Below are 20,961 nucleotides of genomic sequence, written 5' to 3'. Positions count from 1 at the left end.
CATACGTCATATGCCCTCAAGTTGGAGGGATCTGAATTGGGTTCTCAGGTGGGGGTGGGGGGTCATGAAATTATAGCCCAGCAAGGGTCCTTCCGTTTGATCCAGATCCACTGGCTGCCTCTTTCAGCTGCTTGAGAAACTGCTCTGACGGTCTGCCGCAGAGCCTGTCCATGGATTCCAAGTTCTTTCAGCAACCTGATGGTGGAAGAAACCACGAATCCTCTGCATCCCACTTCAACTGGCCAGACTTTTGCATTCCAGCCACGCTGAGTTGCGTCTGCTGCCAACTCTGTGTAACGCAGTTTCTTACGCTCGTAGGCCTCTTCAACAGAGTTTTCCCACGGGACTGTGAGCTCTATGATGTACACAGCCTTTCGTGAAGGGGACCAGAGTACCATGTCTGGCCTAAGGTTGGTAGAAGCAATCTCAGGTGGAAAAATGAGTTGCTGGCCAATATCGACAAGCATCTTCCAGTCCCGGGCCATGCCTAGGTGTCCAGTTTCTGGCTTTGTAGGAGGATGCTTGGGCCTTTTCTGTCCCTCCCGGATGAATGTTGTTGTTTTGACGGGATTGCTTGTTTTTGGAGGTAATGAATTGGTTGCACTCCTCTTGGTCTCAAGTGCTGCAGCCAGGCTCTTGAGGACCTGATTGTGCCTCCAGGTGTAGCGGCCTTGTGAGAGGCTGGTCTTGCAACCTGTCATTATATGCCTGAGAGTCGCTGGAGCTGGGCAGAGGGGGCAGCTCAGGTCCTCGCCATACCATTACTGTAGGTTTTTTGGTGATGGAAGCACATCATAAACAGCTCTTATGATGAAGCTGATGTTGCTTGCCTCCATTTGCCAAAGCTCACTCCAGTTGATCTTTCTCCTCTCCAGGCCTTCCCACCGCGTCCATTGCCCTTGTTTAGCAAGAGAGACAGCCTTTGCACTTCTTGCAGTCTCCTCCTGTCTGCGCACCTCCTCGACCACCAGCTTCCTGCGTTCAGATGTTGTTGCCTTATGGAACGTTGGTTTGCTTGCTGCCAGGCCAAAGCCTCCTCTTCCATGCTGGATATTCCCCACAATGTCTTGGTGTCTCAGGGCTGATGTTGCTTGCTGCACAGCCTTGGATGATGTCCATTTCCGTCCAGTTTGTAGGGGAGGTGCAGCCTTGCTAATGGTCTGGTCTTTGGAGTCCTTCAATGTCATCTGAAGTCTGGGAAAACAGCCCCAGCCATTTCTTCACGTATGAGGTAATGGTTCGCTCCATCTTCTCCACTGTTGTTATTGGGACCTCATAGACGGTGAGTGGCCACATTACCCGGGGGAGAAGTCCAAACTGTAGGCACCAAAGCTTGAGCTTCCCAGGCAGTAGGGTCTTGTTGATGTTCTCAAGTCCGTCGGCGATGTCCTGTCTTACTTGCTGCACTTGATCTTTATCTCGGAGGCTTTCGTTGTACCATCTACCCAGGCTCTTGACGGGTTGCTCAGACACCGTTGCCCATTCGAGAACATCCTGTCGGGCTGTATCACCGCCTGGTACGGCAATTGCACCGCCCTCAACCGCAAGGCTCTCCAGAGGGTAGTGTGGTCTGCAGAACGCATCACCGGGGGCAAACTACCTGCCCTACAGGAAACCCACAGGAAGGCCAAAAAGATCAAGGACAACAACCACCCGAGCCACTGCCTGTTCACCCTGCAGTTATCCAGAAGGTGAGAGGTCAGTACAGGTGCATCAAAGCTGGGACCGAGAGACAAACTATTTTTCAATCTCAAGTCCATCAGACTGTTAAACAGCCATCACTAACATAGAGAGGCTGCTGCCAAATCTCTGGCCACTTAAATAAATTGACTTAATAAAAGGTATCACTAGTCACTTTAAATAACATCACTTTAATAATGTTTACATATCCTACATTACTCATCTTGTGTATATACTGTATTCTACACCATCTACTGCATCTTGCCTATGCCGCAAGCCATCGCTCATCTATATATTTATATGTACATATTCATCCCTTTACATGTGTGTATAAGGTAGTTGTTGTGAATTTGTTAGATTACTTGTTAGATTTTACTGCATAGTCGGAACTAGAAGCACAAGCATTTCACTACACTCACATTACCATGTGTATGTGACCAATAAAATTGGATTTGAAATAAAAACTAGTCAACAACCTTAAGTCAGCTAGCTAAGTATCATTAATGTTTTTTAAGAATAAGATGCTCACTTTTTGATTCACTCCTGTTTCAAAATCCTCTTGTGAAGTGCAGGTGCAGCCAAAGCGTGCTGCGGATCCATCTTCTCCCTGTTAGAGAAATGCACAAATCAGAGATTTTAGTGTGGTAAGGTGGTACCATGAGAATAACATCAATAGGAGTGATTGCTAACCGTTGTTCTGTTTCTCTGATAGTTCAAAGGCAAGCTCCCGTGCTCTCTTAAAAGTGTACATACACATCTAACCTCACAAGGGAATGAATGGTCAAAAACATCTCTGACTACACACACCCAGTGCTCCAGGCAAATGATATAACTTTAACCCACTTTGATCAAAGAAAATATTTTGTTATAGGCCCCGCCCCGCCCTACAAAGGTAAAAGGCAGGAACTATGTCATTTTCTTTACTGCAAAATCGGACAAAGATTTTTTTGTCACAGACAGCAATTTCTGATACACCATTATATATTCTGAACAACAGGCTTGTTCTAGTGTCAGGAACTGATTAAAATTATCAAAGCTAATTGTCATTAGGCTGTAGATTATCAACACCACCAAAAGTGGAAGGTGTGCTTTCATTACTAACACCTGCTCCTTCCATGACACAGACTGACTAGGTGAAAGCTATGATCCCTTATTGATGTCACCTGTTAGATCCACTTCAATCAGTGAAGATGAAGTGGAGGAGATGGTTAAAGAAGGATTTTCAAGCCTTGAGACAATTGAGACATGGATTGTGTATGTGTGCCATTCAGAGGGTGAATGGGCAAGACAAAATATTTAAGTGACTTGAGGAGGTATGGTAGTAGGTGCCAGGCGCAGCTGTTTGAGTGTGTCAAGAACTTCAACACTGCTGGGTTTTTCACACTCAACAGTTTCCTGTGTGCATCAAGGTCTACCACCCAAAGGACATCCAGCCGACACCAGGCCAGTGGTCAAAAACGGGTCATTGATGAGAGGACAAAGGAGGCTGACAAGAATTGTGCAGAGAAACTGACTGGCTACAGTTAGTCAACTGACAGTCCAATACAACATTGTGTCACGAACCGGCTCAAAGCCCGTAACAAAAGGGAGACCACGTGGAGATAAGGAATAACAAAATATATTTATTAACTAAGTACAATATACAATGGTGTGTGTAATCAGTAATCAGTAGTGTAAGTGAGTGTGTTGCATGCATGAATGTGATAATGCAGGGTGTTGAAAGGTGCTAAAGCAAACAACCAAAAACCACCAAGATACACAACAAAATCTGTCAAGGTGTCTGCATGGAGAGAGTCTCCCCCATGAATGGGGAAGTGGTGCATTTATCCTATGACAGTGGGCCCAGGTGTTTCCCATGTAGCTGACGACCCTCCCAACTCCGCCCACCGGCATCCTAATAAGGAAACAAGAACAAAGAGAGAATACGGCAGACAGAGTGGGAGGGTCGTCACAATTGGTGCCCAAAGACCTGTAAATAATGCACAACTCGTTGTACCTTGACACAAATGGGGTATGGCAGCTGATGACCTTACATAGTTACACTCCTTTCAGCAAGAAAGTGTGGTTCCAGTGGGCTAAGGAATGAAAACAGTGGAGAATTGGAAAAACGTCTGATGAATCCTGGTTTGTGCTTTTTTTAGGCTTGTGATGGTGTGGGTTGTGTTTTCATGGCACACATTGGTCCCCTTGACCAAGGTGGACCAACATTTTAATGCCACATAAAATCTGAATATCATCAGTTGCATCCCTTCATGGAAGCAGTGTATGCATCTGCAAATAGATTTTTCCAGCAGGATAATTCCCTATGCCACAAGGTTGGAATGGTTCCACAAACATGACAGTGAATTCAGCTTACTGCAGTGGCCTGCCCAGTCACCAGATACCAATCCAATTGAGCAGCTGTGGGATGAGATGGAACGAACTACTTCCAGCCAACTTGACACAACTGTGGGAAGCATTGGAGTCAACATGGGCCAGCATCCCTGTGGACCACTTTCGACACCTTGTAGAGTCCATGCCCCGATAAATTGAGGCTGTTCTGAGGGAAAAAGGGGTGTATATCAATATTAGGAAGGTGTTCCTAATGTTTTGTACACTCAGTGAATAGTAATTCAGTTTTTGCAGACCATGATGCATGCCCAGAGTAAAAAAAAAATATATATATATTTATTTTACCCCCTTCATTGGTTAACTGTGTAAAATGGCTGGAAATATGTTCTTTGCTCTAGCTCCTTGCTTTAACTAATGTTGAAAATCACAATTGAGTATTTTATCTGAAAATCCACAAGCTGGTGTGAGGGTCAAACACCCTACACATGGTGCCAATAGGGTAACCCCACTTGGGAATGGTAACGTGGCTTTGACCACATCAGTCTCCTCAAAGGTCCAGCCGTGCTTTCCAATTGCCTCACTGCTGCCATCCAAATTCTGACACCAACGTAGCAAACTGCAATGCAGAGAAGGGAACCTGGGTCACTGCGATGAAAAGCAAACACCGTACGCATTGCGCCAGTAGGGTAAACCCACTTGTGAATGGTAACGAGGCTCATATTAGCAAGGACCACTATATTGCTCCCTCCAAATGGGAATGCACGATTCCGTGCTTCAACCACATCGGCCTCTTTAAATGTCTGGCTGTGCGTTCCAATGGCCTCACGGCCGCCATACCAATTCTGGCACCAGAGTAGCGAATGGCGGGGCAGGGAACCTGGGTCACTGGCATGAAAGGAAAACTCCCTATGTTAACAGGGTTAACCCACTTGGTGGGAATTGTAACGTCACTATAATACATTTGCAAATAGCCTATTTAAAGGGATAGTTCACTCAAATTACAACATTATATTTAGGCTTTAATTACCCTGTAAAGTATGACCTCAATCCATGCTTTGGTTTAGCTTCCCTGGCACTGTTTCCAAATGCTAATATTTTTTGCATTTGTATCACAAATCCCATTCAAGTCATGGGACCGATATGAGCGTATTTCGTGCATCATGTCCAAATCATCAAAGTATCTACAATTGAGTGTAAAGCTCAACAAAGTAACTTAGATGATTTGAACAAAATGCGCAAAAATGCTATTATCGGTCCCATAACTTGAATGGGATTTGTGCCACCAATGCTAAAACATTAGCATTTTGGAAACCTTTCCAGGGAAACTCAACCAAAGAATGGATTGCTGTCACCCCTTTTCCATATACTGCTAACAGGGTAAGAAAACCAATATGTAATTTTGGAATTTGGGTGAACAAGAAATGCTTACCTTATATTAGAATTTGTGGCGCAAGTCAATGGTACGTACAGTACCAGTCAAAAGTTTGGACACACCTACTCATTCCAGGGTTTTTATTTTATACTATTTTCTACATTGTAGAATAATCTTAAAAACATCACAACTATGAAATAACACATGGAATCATGTAGTAACTAAAAAAAGTGTTAAACAAATCAAAATATATTTGAGATTATTCAAAGTAGACACCCTTTGCCTTGATGACAGCTTCATGAGGTAGTCACCTGGAATGTATTTAAATTAACAGGTGTGCCTTCTTAAAAGTTAATTAATGGAATTGCTTTCCTTCTTCTTAATGCATTTGAGCCAATCAGTTGTGTTGTGACAAGGTAGGGGTGGTATACAGAAGATAGCCCTATTTGGTAAAAGACCAAGTCCCTATTATGGCAAGAACACGACAGTCCATTACTTTAATGACCCTAAACACAACCCTAACCCTTGCTTCGTGTCCACATCCCGGTTCAACCTTAACCCTAGCATCAAAAGTATTGGACTAGACATGAAGGTCAGTCAATACGGACGTTTTCAAGAACTTTGAACGTTTTTTTCAGATGCAGTTGCAAAAACTGGCTCTCATGAGGACCACCACTTCTTGGTTCTGATTTGTTATTTGCAAAAACAACTAGATTTCATTTTTTTGCAAACTCAAAACATTTTGCAAATGTATTTAACTTGACTAGATAGAATTTCTCTCTAAATGAGTCCTTTTATCTTTTTTTACAGTGTTGGTAGGCCAATCCTTTTCAAATTCAGAGCACTAGTTGCAAGGTCAACCATCTGTCGTGAAGAGAAATATTTGGCCAAACAGATTCATATCTTGACTTGGGGTTAATGTTGGGATGAGACCCCCTTCAGCCCCCAGCTGTGCCCTGGACACCATATGTGGATTGATCGCCCCCCATCTATCTTCAGAGTTCGTACTGTTAGGTGACCTAAACTGGGACATGCTTAACACCCCGGCCGTCCTACAATCTAAGCTAGATACCCTCAATCTCACACAAATTATCAAGGAACCTACCAGGTACAACCCTAATTCCGTAACTATGGGCACCCTCTTAGATATCATCCTGACCAACTTGCCCTCTAAATACACCTCTGCTGTCTTCAACCAGGATCTCAGCGATCACTGTCTCATTGCCTGCGTGCGTAATGGGTCCACCCCTCATCACTGTCAAACGCTTCCTAAAACACTTCTGCGAGCAGGCCTTTCTAATCGACCTGGCCCGGGTATCCTGGAAGGATATTGACCTCATCACATCAGTAGAGGATGCCTGGTTGCTCTTCAAAAGGGCTTTCCTCTCCATCTTAAATAAGCATGCCCCATTCAAAAAATGTAGAACTAAGAACAAATATAGCCCTTGGTTCACCCCAGACTTGACTGCCCTTGACCAGCACAAAAGCATCCTGTGGCAATCTGCATTAGCATCGAATAGCCCCCGCAATATGCAACTTTTCAGGGAAGTCAGGAACCAATTTACTCAGTCAGTTAGGAAAGCTAAGGCTAGCTTTTTCAAACAGAAATGTGCTAACTGTAGCACTAAATCCAAAAGGTTTTGTGACACTAAAGTCCATGGAGAATAAGAGCACCTCCTCCCAGCTGCCCACTGCACTGAGGATAGGCAACTGTCACCAACGATCAATCTACGATAATTTCAATAAGTGTTTTTCCACGGCTAGCCATGCTTTCCACCTGGCTACCCCTACCCCGGCTAGCCTATTCAACCTCTCTTTCGTATCGTCTGAGATCCCCAAAGATTGGAAAGCTGCCGCGGTCATCCACCTCTTCAAAAGGGGAGACACTATAGACCCAAACTGTTATAGACTTATGTCCATCCTGCCCTGTGTCGTGTCTTTGGCTATGCCGGATTAAGTGATTTGACATGCTATTCTATAAAATAATTTCTCTGTAATTAATATCACCTGATTAAGCTAATCAGGTAAATGTAGTTAACTAGAAATTTGGGGCACCACAAAATAATGTTTATAGAGCTGTTATTTTCCGAATAAACTCTTAAAGACCTAGTAATCTTTTACATCAGTAGCAGTCAATATTTAATCCTCACCTTATCCAGTCTCATCTGAAAGTTGTAAATTCTTGGTTATCTTCACGAACCCTGGCTAACAAGTTGAATCAGCAATACAACATGTGGTTTAATTATTTATTTACTAAATACCTAAATAATCACACAGAATTACATCTACACAGAATGGATCATACGTTGATTACAAATTCTGTCATAAAGGAAAACGTCCCTAGTGGACGGAACAGATATGATGGCTGGTTACACAAAGAAATGGGGTTGGGTTTTGAATGAAAGAGCGGGAAGACTAAGGAACAAAAAGACTTTGTTTCTATCGGGCCGTAGGCAGCTATGCTATCGTAAATACAGTATCTTACGCATTCTAAATAACCACCCATTTGAAAAAGGAAAATGCAATAAATATTTACTCTGAGCTGCGCTTCGGTAGATTGGTCGTAGATAGAAGGCAGGGTTGTCCACCATGGATCTCTTGTCCTCTGAAGAATGTCTAGTGGTGAACTGGAGAGTGGTAGAATGGATACTCTGTCCGTCCTCTCCTAGCCCACGTTTATAGCTGCTGTTGCTAACGCAACGGCTAGGAGGTATCACTTCTTTAGTGAATAAGAGTTCAAAGTTCATGCTATATAAGCTCATGCTATATTCCGGCTGGTATAGTCGAAATTCATCCTTTCGGCGTGTTGATCGTTACCTTCACGTTGAAATTCAATGCTAATTTTGTTTGGTTCTTGTCGTTCAACCAGAGCTCACGCTGAGGTTGGCTTAGTTCTGTTGGTGATCCTTTTAACGTGGGGACCACCGTCCTCTCGTCCTTGGAACAGAAAGTTGAATTTTCGTCAACGGGTTTATATAGTGGTGAAAGAAGGGCGTGTTTCATACTTTACATCCAATGTCTGTTCACTTGGATGGGGCCACTGAGTGAGCAAAGTTTACTCTTATGACAATCCGTTCTCTCATTTAAGAAGCTAAAATTACATTTAATCTTTTCACAAATAGTTTCATATTTAACCTCTACTTCCTCAGAAACCCGGGTCCGGGAGCACCCCCCACCACCCCCACCAGTAAAAAAGCTGACTAGCATAGCTAGCATAGCGTCACAAGTAAATAGTAGCATCTAAATATCATTAAATCACAAGTCCAAGACACCAGATGAAAGATACACATCTTGGTAATCAAGCCATCATTTCTGATTTTTAAAATGTTTTACAGGGAAGACACAATATGTAAATCTATTAGCTAACCACGTTAGCAAAAGACTTTTTTTTTTACTCCACCAGTTTTTGACTCCATCAGTAGCTATCACAAATTCGACCAAATAAAGATATAAATAGCCACTAACCAAGAAACAACCTCATCAGACGACAGTCTGATAACATATTTATTGTATAGCATAGGTTTTGTTAGAAAAATGTGCATATTTCAGGTATAAATCATAGTTTACCATTGCAGCCACCATCACAACTCGACTAGAATAACTACAGAGAGCAACGTGTATTACCTAATTACTCATCATAAAACATTTCTTAAAAATACACAGCGTACAGCAATTGAAAGACACAGATCTTGTGAATCCAGACAATATTTCAGATTTTCTAAGTGTTTTACAGCGAAAACACAATATAGCGTTATATTAGCTTAGCACAGTAGCAAACCAAACAACAGCATTGATTCCAGCCAAACATAGCGATAACGTATTCACCACCAAAAATATTAATTTTCACTAACCTTCTCAGAATTCTTCAGATGACAGTCCTGTAACATCATATTACACAATGCATATAGAGTTTGTTCGAAAATGTGCATATTTAGCGGCACATATCGTGCTTATACAATGAGAAAAGTTGCCAAGCTGCCCAGAAAAATGTCGGTCGCCATCTTGGAGAGTCACCTAGTCTAATCAATAAATAATCATAAACTTGACTAAAAAATACAGGGTGGACAGCAATTGAAAGACAAATTAGTTCTTAATGCAATCACTGAATTACATTTTTAAAATTAACCTTACTGCGCAATACTGGGTACAATACAGGGTGCGATAGCGCAACGCTACACGGAAAATAATGGCGTCTTATACATTTTACTTTTTCAACAGAACAACGATTTATCAGCATAAATAGTACTTACTATTAGCTGAACTCCCATCAGAATCTTGGGAAAGGTGTCCGTTGGCCAAAAGAATCGTTGCTGGGTTGGAGAATGTTTCCTTCGACGTTGCAATTAGCAGTACAGAATGGCATTCGAGAGAGAGATACCCAACTTCCTACAACGCCAGAAAATGAAATGCCTGAAAATCGCAATATACTGACTAAACTGATATAAATCGGTTTAAAATAACAAGCGTATGATGTCTTTAAAGCCTATATCGAATAAAAACAGAGCCGGATATATCTAGTTTCTAAAACCAGAGCTTCTAAAAAGACATTCCAAGACCCTCTCTGCGTCAGCGCGAAGGTCCAAAAGGGTGGACACCTCGGTTCCAATCAATTTATCAACTTTCTGAACTACGTAGAGACTCCATTTCAACTCTCCCTATTCGCTAACAACCAGGGGAAGGCGTATGCAGTGCATCTCAACCAATAGAAGACAGTCAGGGTTATCTACAGATCTGGGAACAGCAAGCAGATTTCACCATTTTCAAATCCTCATAGGAGAATTGCTCTAAGTCGAGTTCTGTTTCACTTACAGACATAATTCAAACGGTTTTAGAAACTTGAGTGTTTTCTATCCAATAGTAATAATAATATGCATATTGTACGAGCAAGAATTGAGTACGAGGCAGTTTAATTTGGCTACGAATTTGTGCTATGTCGAAATGGCACCCCCCTAGTGGCAAGAAGTTAAACATTTAAATTGCACAACAATTCCATGTGAATCTGATAACTAGAATTTGTCGACTTTCCAAGATACAGTTTCTGTCATCCTGTCATTAGTAGTAATGTCTCAGACAGCAACTGATCTGAGATCATATTCATTAAGTACCAATGCATATTTTCAACTGGTTGGATTACTGAAATATGGTTCCGTTTCCCACCTTTTGATGTTACCAGACTCTGTTACAAAGGCTTTACAAGAGTCAACTCTATAAAATAGAGAGAAAGGAAAGGTATTTATGGGGGTCATAAACCTCCACCAACAGGCCAACGTCATGACACCTGCCTTTCTAAAATCTTTGAAAGCCAAGTTAATAAACAGATCACTGACCATTTCGAATCCCACCGTACCTTCTCCACTATGCAATCTGGTTTCCGAGCTGGTCATGGGTGCACCTCAGCCACGCTCAAGGTCCTAAACGATATCATAACCGCCATCGATAAAAGACAGTACTGTGCAGCCGTCTTCATCGACCTGGCCAAGGCTTTCGACTCTGTCAATCACTGCATTCTTATCGGCAGAATCAATAGCCTTGGCTTCTCAAATGACTGCATCGCCTGTTTCACCAACTACTTCTCAGATAGAGTTCAGTGTGCCAAATTGGAGGGCCTGTTGTCCGGACCTCTGGCAGTCTCTATGGGGGTGCCACAGGGTTAAATTCTCGGGCCGACTCGTTTCTTTGTATATATCAATGATGTTGCTCTTGCTGCTGGTGATTCTCTGATCCAACTCTACCCAGATGACACCATTCTGTATACATCTGGCCCTTCTTTGGACACTGTGCCTACAAACCTCCAAATGAGCTTCAACGCCATACAACACTCCATCCGTGGCCTCAAACTGCTTTTAAATGCTAGTAAAACTTCAACCGATTGCTGTCTGCACCCTCCCGCCCGACTAGCATCACTACTCTGAACGGTTCTGTCCTAGAATATGTGGACAGCTACAAATAACTAGGTGTCTGGTTAGACTGTAAACTCTCCTTCCAGACTCACATTAAGCATCTCCAATCCAAAATGAAATCTAGAATCGTCTTCCTATTTCGCAACAAAGCCTCCTTCACTCATGCCACCAAACATACCCTTCTAAAACTGACTATCCTACCGATCCTTGACTTCGGTGATCCTTGACTTCGGCGATGTCATTTACAAAATAGCCTCCAACACTCTACTCAGAAAATTGGATGCAGTCTATCACAGTGCCATCCGTTTTGTCACCAAAGCCCCATATACTACCCACCACTGTGACCTGTATGCTCTCGTTGACTGGCCCTCACTACATATCCGTCGCCAAACCCATTGGCTTCAGGTAATCAATAAGTCTTTGCTATGTAAAGCCCTGCCTTATCTCAGCTCACTGGTCACCATAGCAACACCCACCCATAGCACACGCTCCAGCAGGTATATTGCACTGGTCATCCCCAAAGCCAACACTTCCTTTGGCTGCCTTTCCTTCCAGTTCTCTGCTGCCAATGACTGGAACGAATTGTAAAAATCTCTGAAGCTGGAGACATATCTCCTTCACTAACTTTAAGCGTCAGCTGTCAGAGCAGCTTACCGATCACTGTACCTGTACACAGCCAATCTGTAAATGGCACACGCAACTACATCATCCCCATATTATTACTTACCCTCTTGCTCTTTTGCCCCCCAGTATCTCTACTTGCACATCATCATCTGCACATCTATCACTCAAGTATCACATCTATCACTAAATTGTAATTATTTTTGCCTCTATAGCCTATTTATTGCCTACCTCCCTACTCATCTACATTTGCACACATTGTACATAAATAGAAAAATCTTTATTTTCCTTTGTGTTATTGACTGTATGTTTGTTTATGTTTAACTCTGTGTTGTTGTTTTTGTCGCACTGCTTTGCTTTATCTTGGCCAGGTCACAGTTGTAAATGAGAACTTGTTCTCAACTGGCCTACCTGGTTAAATAAAGGTGAAATAATTTTTTTTTTTTAAATGAGCATGCACACAAGATAGACATATAAGAATTGTGGCTATGCAAGAGAAAATAAAAATGTTGAAGAGAAACTTCCAGTGAGCAGCCAACATGACACATATTTCATTTCTAAATTGTTAAATAGATTTTTTTATTTCCAATTTTTTCTTTGACATTGTGTTGTATCTTTCTAATTTATGTTTAAGCTTGCATGCATTACTTCAAATATGTTACTTATCTTCGCTGCTGTCAGATGCCACTCCAAATTTGGAGGGCGAGGAAGAGCTTTGTACGCATCTCTGTGTGTGGAGTAAATGTGGTCTAGAATGTTTAACATGCTGTTAGAAATTAGGTAAAACAGATTTGAGTTTTCCTGCATTAAGGCCACTAGGAGCACCGCCTCTGGATGAGCGTTTTCCGGTTTACTTATGGCTGTATACAGCTCATTGAGTAGTGCAAGCATTGGTTTGTGGTGGTATGTTGACAGCTACGAAAAATACAGATCATCTCTTAGTAAATAGTATGGTCTACAGATTATGAGAAACTCTACCTCAGGCGAGCAATAGCTCGAGACTTACTTAGATTTTGTGCACCAGCTGTTTACAAATACATAGACCAGCACCCCTTGTCTTACCAGATGCTGCTGTTCTATCCTGCTGAAAAAGCTTAAAACCCGCCAGCTGTATGCTATTCATGTCGTTGTTCAGCCACTACTTGTGATTGTGTTTTATACTATTTACTCCTTGAAAGCGGCAGCTTTAGCCTTTAGCTCGATGCGGATTTTGCCTGTAATCCATGGCTTCTGGTTGGGATATGTATGTACAGTCACTTTGGCGACAACGTTGTCGATGCACTTATTGATGATGCTGATGACTGAGTTGGTAAACTCCTCAATGCCATTGGATGAAAACCCAGAACATATTCCAGTCTGTGCTAGCAAAACAGTCCTGTAGCGTAGCATCCGTGTAATCTGACCCTTCCATATTGAGCGAGTCACTGGTACTACCTGCTTTAGTTTTTGCTTGTAAACAGGATTTAGGAGGATAGAATTATGGTCAGATTTGCCAAATGGAGGGTGAGGGGAGAGCTTTGCATGTGTACCTGTGTGGAGTCAAGGTGGTCTAGAGCTTTTTTTGTGTTTTTTTTTTTTCTGGTTGCACGTGACATGCTGGTAGAAATGAGGTAAAACAGATTTAAGTTTGCCTGCATTAAAGTCCCCGGTCACTAGGCGCGCCGCTTCTTGATGAGCAATTTCTTGTTTGCTTGCGGCCTTATATTGCTCGTTGAGTGCGGTCTTAGTCCCAGCATCGGTTTGTGGTGGTAAGTAGACGGCTATGAATAATATAGATGAGAACTCTCTTGGTAGATGGTGTGTTCTACAGCTTATCATAAGGTACTCTACCTCAGGTGAGCAATACCTTGAGACTTTAATATTAGACATCGCGCACCAGCTGTTATTGACAAACAGATACACACACAGAATGTATTCTACAATATGTTTGAGTTATTTTACGTCTTAACTTCTTATGGCTGCAGGGGCAGTATTGAGTAACTTGGATGAAAGGTGCCCATTTCAAACGGCCTCGTACTCAATTCTTGCTCGTACAATATGCATATTATTATTACTATTGGATAGAAAACACTCAAGTTTCTAAAACCGTTTGAATTATATCTGTGAGTAAAACAGAACTCATTTTGCAGCAAACTTCCTGTCAAAGTGAAAAATCTCAAATCGAGGCTCTGTTCCAGGGCCTACCTAATCTTTTGCTTGAAATCTATTAGTATACATGCACTTCATACGCCTTCCACTAGATGTCAATAGGCTGTGAGAGGTGAAATGGGGTCTCTAGCTCTTTCTATGGTCAAAAGAGAGCGCTTGGAATGACAGGACCCCAATTTCCTTTGTTCAGGAAGACGCGGAAAGGACTTCCGGATTGGCTTCTGAAAAGCTGTTGTTATAGACGGCTAATAGCTCCGGCTTTGATTTTATTTGATAAATGTGACAATATCATCGTAAAGTATGTTTTTTCAATATAGTTTAATCAGATTATTGAAATTTTTTCGGGAGTTTTGGCGTGTTCCGTTCTCTGAGTTTGTTGACGATGGAGAGCTTCGCGCCACTTGGCAAGTTTTGCTTGCTAAATCGAGAGGGAAAAAGGCCGTTCTAAAACCAAACAACAATTGTTCTGGACGAAGGACCCCTTGTACAACATTCTGATGGAAGATCATCAAAAGTAGGACCCATTTATGATGTTATTTCATATATCTGTTGAACATGTGTACTATTAGTTTGCTCCCAGATTTTGGGCGCTCTCTCGCCATAACGTAAGCTGCATGTCGTAATTAAGTTATTTGTAGAATTCTAACACGGCGATTGCATTAAGAACTAAGCTATCTTTAATTTGCTGTCCAACATGTATTTTTTAGTAAAGTCTATGAATAGTTATTTGATTAGAATAGGTGAGTGTCAGAAATATATCCGGACATTCTGGGAAAAAGGTGCTAAGTTTTCCCAATGTATAACCACGATTTGTGCCGCTAAATATGCACATTTTCGAACAAACCATATATGTATTGTGTAATATGATGTTATAGGACTGTCATCTGATGAAGTTTGAGAAGGTTAGTGAAAAAATGTATATCTTTTGCTGGTTTATTCGCTATCGCTAACGTGCCTAACGAATCAATGCTGTTGTGTGGTTGGCTATTGTAGTAAGCTAATATAATGCTATATTGTGTTTTCGCTGTAAAACACAAAGAATCGGAAATATTGGCTGGATTCACAAGATGTTTGTCTTTAATTTGCTGTACACCATGTATTTTTCATAAATGTTTTATGATGAGTATTTAGGTATTTCAATTTGGTCTCTGTAATTGTTCTAGCTGCTTCGGTGCTATTTCCGATTGTAGCTGCAATGTAAAACTATGATTTATACCTCAAATATGCACATTTTTCGAACAAAACATAGATTTATTGTATAACTTGTTATAAGACTGTCATCTGATGAAGTTGTTTCTTGGTTAGTTTGGTTGGTTCTTGGTTAGTTAGGTTGGTTTTGTGCAAGCTACCTGTGCTGTGAAAAATGTCTGTGCTTTTTTGTATTTGGTGGTGAGCTAACATAAATATACGTGGTGTTTTCGCTGTAAAACATTTTAAAAATCAGACATGTTGTCTGGATTCACAAGATGTGTATCTTTCATTTGCTGTATTGGACTTGTTAATGTGTGAAAGTTAAACATTCTATTAGTTGCAAGAATTTTGTACAGGAATTTAAATTGAAAAATTCGAAGTTTTGAATCCGGCGTTGTTTTGCGTATCAATTCATAAACCATGTGCCATGGAATGGGTACATCGCAAATCTCTTCCCAACTATTTTGCAATTTATATGGCACAGCTGTCAGTTTTTTGGTCCTTAAATGAAATTGGTATATGTTTTTATTTATCACACTTTTCTTTAACCATTTATGTTCTTTAATATAGGGCCGACATAAGTTCCTTACTTTTTCCCCTTCTACTTGCCTCTTCCATTTTTGTGGTAATGCTGCAATTAATTGGTTGTAATTTTGGGTAGAGCAGACATTTCCATATGTCTGTGTTAACTGCATAACTCCACCAGTCCTATTTATGATATCATTCACTAAAATTATACCTTTTTTTATTTTTATTCTTCGATAAATAGTTTTTTTTTATCAATTAATATATTTGAATTTAACCATAATATTTGTTGTGCTATTTGTTCCGTCCTTTCAGGTGGATTAAACTGAAATTGCCACCAACTTTCTAAGGCTTGTTTAAAAAATTAAGATATTTTGACAATTATTTGCTTTTCAAACAACCGAAAGTGAGCAGGTGTAATCTGAATAAAGGGAAAAAGGCCCTTCTTGAACATAGGATGAGACATTCGTACCAATCTACTAGAGAACCAGTTTGGATTTAAGTATAACTTTTGTATGACTGATGCCTTTAGTGAGAGGTCTAATGCTTTAATATTTAATAATTTCTGCCCTCCAAATTCATATTCGTTATATAAATAGGCCCTTTTAATTTTATCTGGCTTGCCGTTCCAAATAAAATTGAATATTTTTTGTTCATATAATTTAAAAAGCAGGTCACTAGGTGTAGGCAAAACCATAAGCAAATAGGTAAACTGTTTATTATGAGTATTTCTGTAAATTGATGTGGCTCTCTGCAAATTACCGGATGTTTTGGAAGCAAAACATTACTGAACGTAATGCGCCAATGTAAACTGAGATTTTTGGATATAAAAATGAACTTTATCGAACAAAACATACATGTATTGTGTAACATGAAGTCCTATGAGTGTCATCTGATGAAGATCATCAAAGGTTAGTGATTCATTTTATCTCTATTTCTGCTTTTTGTGACTCCTCTCTTTGGCTGGAAAAATGGCTGTGTTTTTCTGTGACTTGGTACTGACCTAACATAATCGTTTGGTGTGCTGTCGTCGTAAAGCCTTTTTGAAATCGAACACTGTGGTGGGATTAACAACAAGTTTCTTTAAAATGGTGTAAAATACTTGTATGTTTGAGGAATTTTAATTATGAGATTGCTGTTTGAATTTGGCGCCCTGCACTTTCACTGGCTGTTGTCATATCGATCCCGTTAACTTCTTATGGCTGAGATCCCGTTAACTTCTTTGGGGTAGGGGGCAGTATTTTCACGTCCTGATGAAAAGCATGCCCAGAGTAAACGGCCTGCTACAAATCGATAAAAGCTAGAATATGCATAGTATTAGTAGATTTGGATAGAAAACACTCTGAAATTTCAAACTGTTTGAATGATGTCTGTGAGTATAACAGAACTCATATGGCAGACAAACCTGAGAAAAAAATCCAACCAGGAAGTGGGAAATCTGAGGTTTGTAGCTTAGGCCATGCCCTCCGCACCTGCCAGCTCGGGGATAACCCGGATGGCGAGTTACGTCACCTCCTGTTGGGCGCACACCGAGACGGCCCCTCCGATGGTTCCGGTACGAATCGATGGCATCGACACCAGCTCTCTGCTGGACTCCGGTAGTATGGTGACCCTGGCCCACCCGCAGTGGCTCACACGAGAGGGGAAGGAGGAACCGGGGGACGAGGAGGTGACAGTGTCCTGTGTACATGGGGACACGAAGAGGTACCCAACGGTGGCCGTGAGGATAACCACCCCAAAGGGGGAGTGCAAGATGCACGTGGGAGTTGTGCCTAACCTACCCGTGTCATTCTCCTCGGTCGAGTCTGCCCTCTCTTCCAGGCACTGTGGAGGAGGGACCTGGGGAGGCGAGCACAGGAGGTAGGAAGAAAAGGAAAAAAGACGGTGGCCTGTGACAACCAACCCCCGCCACAAGAGGTGGCCACTGGGCCCGAGTCGGACCCTGAGGAGGGAGACAACCCCGCTCCGGCAAGCGAGCCACCGTGCAAGGAAAACCTCAGGCTACACTTTGTGGAGGCCCTAGACGGACCTCCCAACACGGGAATCCTCACGGGTCAGTTCGGGACTGCCCAATTAGAAGACCCAAATCTCCAGAACGCTAGGGCCTCAGGTGATGGCGGTGGATGGCATACTGTTACCTGGGGTAATTGATTGGCGCTAACCCCACTTCACAATTAAGCATAATTTATTGTATCAGGTAGTAAAGCATAATGGTGAGATCAAAGACTTGTTACTCATACCCAGCCAGTATGTTAGGACTGTGTTGCAGCTTGCCCACACCCACCTGCTTGGGGCACACCTGGGGTGGAGAAAACCAGGGAGCGGATCGGGAACCGGTTCCACTGGCCCGGAGTCAAGCGCACCATGGAGGACTACTGCCGTAGTTGCCCGGAGTGCCAGATCACAGCTCCGAGGGTGTGGTATTGAAACCCTTTGGTTCCCTTGCCCATTATAGGAGTGCCATTTGAGCGGGTGGCAATGGATCTGGTGGGTCCGTTGGTGAAGATCGCGACGGGACACCAATACATCCTGGTAATCATGGATTACGCCACCCGGTATCCTGAGGCAATCCCGCTACGCACGGCGGCATCCAAAGGTATCGCACGGGAGCTCTTCCATTTATTCAGCCGGGTGGGATTCCGCGGGAAATCCTGACGGACCAGGGAACCGCGTTCATGTCTCGTGTGATGAAGGATGTCTGCAATCTGTTACGAATCAAACAGGTGAGAACCAGTGTGTACCATCCACAAACCGACGGGCTGGTGGAACGCTTCAATAAGACCCTGAAACAGATGCTGAAGAAGGTCATCGAGAGAGACGGGAGGAACTGGGACGAGCTGCTGCCCCACCTGATAATTTCAGTGCGCGAGGTACCCCAAGCATCCACAGGGTTCTCCCCCTTTGAGCTCCTGTATGGCCGTCGGCCCCGCGGGCTGCTGGACCTAGCCAAGGAGGTCTGGGAAGAGCAGCCGACCCCCCCCCCCCCCCCCCCTTTCACAGCGTAGTAAAACATGTGGAGGATATGAGGGAGGGAGAGGATGACGGTGATTTGGCCAGTGGTGAGAGAGCACATGGTGCAACGTGCCCAGGAGCGTGTCTACAACCGGGGGGCCCAACCACGAGAGTTCCAACCTGGTGAGACGGTCTTGGTGCTGATCCCTACCACGGAGAGTCAATTCCTGGCTACGTGGCATGGGCCCTACGACATCGTTGAGTGGGTAGGCGATGTCAACTATAAGGTCCGCCAACTGGGGCAGAAAAACCCCTCCAGCTTTGCCATGTGCATTTACCGAAGAAAAGGCATGGACGCGAGGCACCGTGCGTAACGTGGACCCGGCCACAGCAAGGCCCGCCCTCGGTTGAAGTTGCAATGGGGGAAGATCTCAGCCCGACCCAACGACAGGAGCTCAGAGTTGGTCCAGTGAAATTCGGCCGTGTTCTCCGAGGTGCCGGGGCGCACGGACCTCGTGGAACATCAGATCCATTCTCGGGAGGGGAAATGTGAAACCCCAAGAAAAAAAATCGCTGCCAATATGGGATGGCCGGTCCCCTGAACCAAGAGGCAGCTAAAGTCATTCCTGGGGTTAGCAGGCTACTACAGTAGATTTGTACCTAACTTTGCCGCAATAGCTTCTCCCCTAACAGATTTAAAAGGCAGGACTACCCCAGACGGTGTGATGGACGGAGGACACAGAGGCGGCGTTCCAGGCCCTGAAGGATATGCTATGTTCGCACCCGGTACTCGTCACACCGGACTTCTCAAAAAACCTCCTGGTCCAGACGCGTCTGACACCGGGATAGGGGCCGTTTTGTCCCAAGAGCAGGAAGGCGAGGAGCACCCCATGCATGTCAGCAGGAAGCTCCTCCCGAGGGAGAAGAAATACTGAATTATCGAAAAGGAGTGCCTCGCCGTGAAGTGGGCCCTCGACACCCTCAAGTATTACCTCCTCGGGAGGAAGTTCACCTTGATTACTGACCATGCCCCTCTCGTGTGGATGGCACGAGGTAAGGACACGAATGACCGTGTCACCCGCTGGTTCCTGTCCTTACAGCGATTCTCTCTGTCATCCACAGGTTGGGGGCCCAGCACGGCAATGCGGACGCCCTATCCAGGACGGATGCAAACCTAGCCCTGAGCATGCCTCCCTCCCAGTCAGGGCTAAGGGGGGGGATCCCAGGAGATCTACCCCGGGGGATGGTAATAGAGGGGAGGTACGTGAGGCGATGTTGGCTCCCTCTGCTGGGAATACGGGAGCTGGGCACCCTGACACGGACAGCTAAGTGGAGGTAATTAGAGGAAAGTTCCAACCAGCTGTGGAGGCTAAATAAAAGGAGCACGATAGCGCACCGCGGGAGAGAGACGGACACCGGTTTAGAGAGAGAAGGAAGACAGAGATAAATCTAAGTTATTTCTTTGATATATTTATTTTCTGTCTTAAGTAAAGTTGTTTTTCTGACTAACGCCTCCCTGTCTCTGTGTCAATCTCTGCACGCTCAACCCAACACCCCACGGTTTACCACAATAGGCTATTTAGCAAATATGGGATTGGCTTACATTTTTGTTATTTTGTTTCTGTAGGGTATTTTATAAACTAGACTACAGCATACTCATGTTTGAATTGGAGTTGAAAACAATGCAATACATTTAATACACAACTTAAAGGAACCACATACTGTATTTAGACATCTGATTGGGCAGTGAGGGGTCAAGCCCTTATGTGCCACCGCCAGCTAGTGCACCCATAATTCCCGCTGTGAAAATAGCAAAAATATTTCTGACACACCGCCTGACCTATGGCACTACTGCCAGTGCTAAGATTTACCATTGCGTTCTTTAAAAAAAAGTTTTTAAAATAAATAAAGCTCTGAGTGTCTTAGCATCCCTGTGGGGGAATTGCCCAGTGTTAATGCTAGCTAACTCGCTAGGGTGTTTGTGTGTGTGCCCTTGCTAACCATCATCCGTAACTGTACATCAACAAGCCTGGCGAGGCTTTGTCAATCACGGTTAAGCTCTGCTCTACTCGCTCCCTCCTTCTCTCCCCCACGATGTCAGTTGCAGGAATACCCGTAATTGACCCTCGTTATGGAGAAACGGCATCGTGAAACAGGCCCTAATGAGCTGATTCCTGTTGGCTACTTTTTTGTGTTTTTTTTTTCTCTGGGGGGACTTTTCATTAGTGAGCTTTTGATTGA

The 20,961-nt window shown here is 43.3% G+C and overlaps 1 protein-coding gene across 1 annotated transcript in view; it reads left to right on the top strand.

Annotated features, from left to right (window-relative positions):
• LOC120054304 (BMP/retinoic acid-inducible neural-specific protein 3-like) overlaps nucleotides 1–20,961 on the top strand; it is a 60,474-nt gene that overhangs the window by 11,602 nt on the left and 27,911 nt on the right. The gene's annotated exons all lie outside the window — the stretch shown is intronic.

The sequence above is a fragment of the Salvelinus namaycush genome, chromosome 10 (genome assembly GCF_016432855.1).
Source record: "Salvelinus namaycush isolate Seneca chromosome 10, SaNama_1.0, whole genome shotgun sequence".
NCBI classification, from domain to species: Eukaryota; Metazoa; Chordata; class Actinopteri; order Salmoniformes; family Salmonidae; genus Salvelinus; species Salvelinus namaycush.
This window is presented reverse-complemented; position numbering and strand designations above follow the sequence as displayed.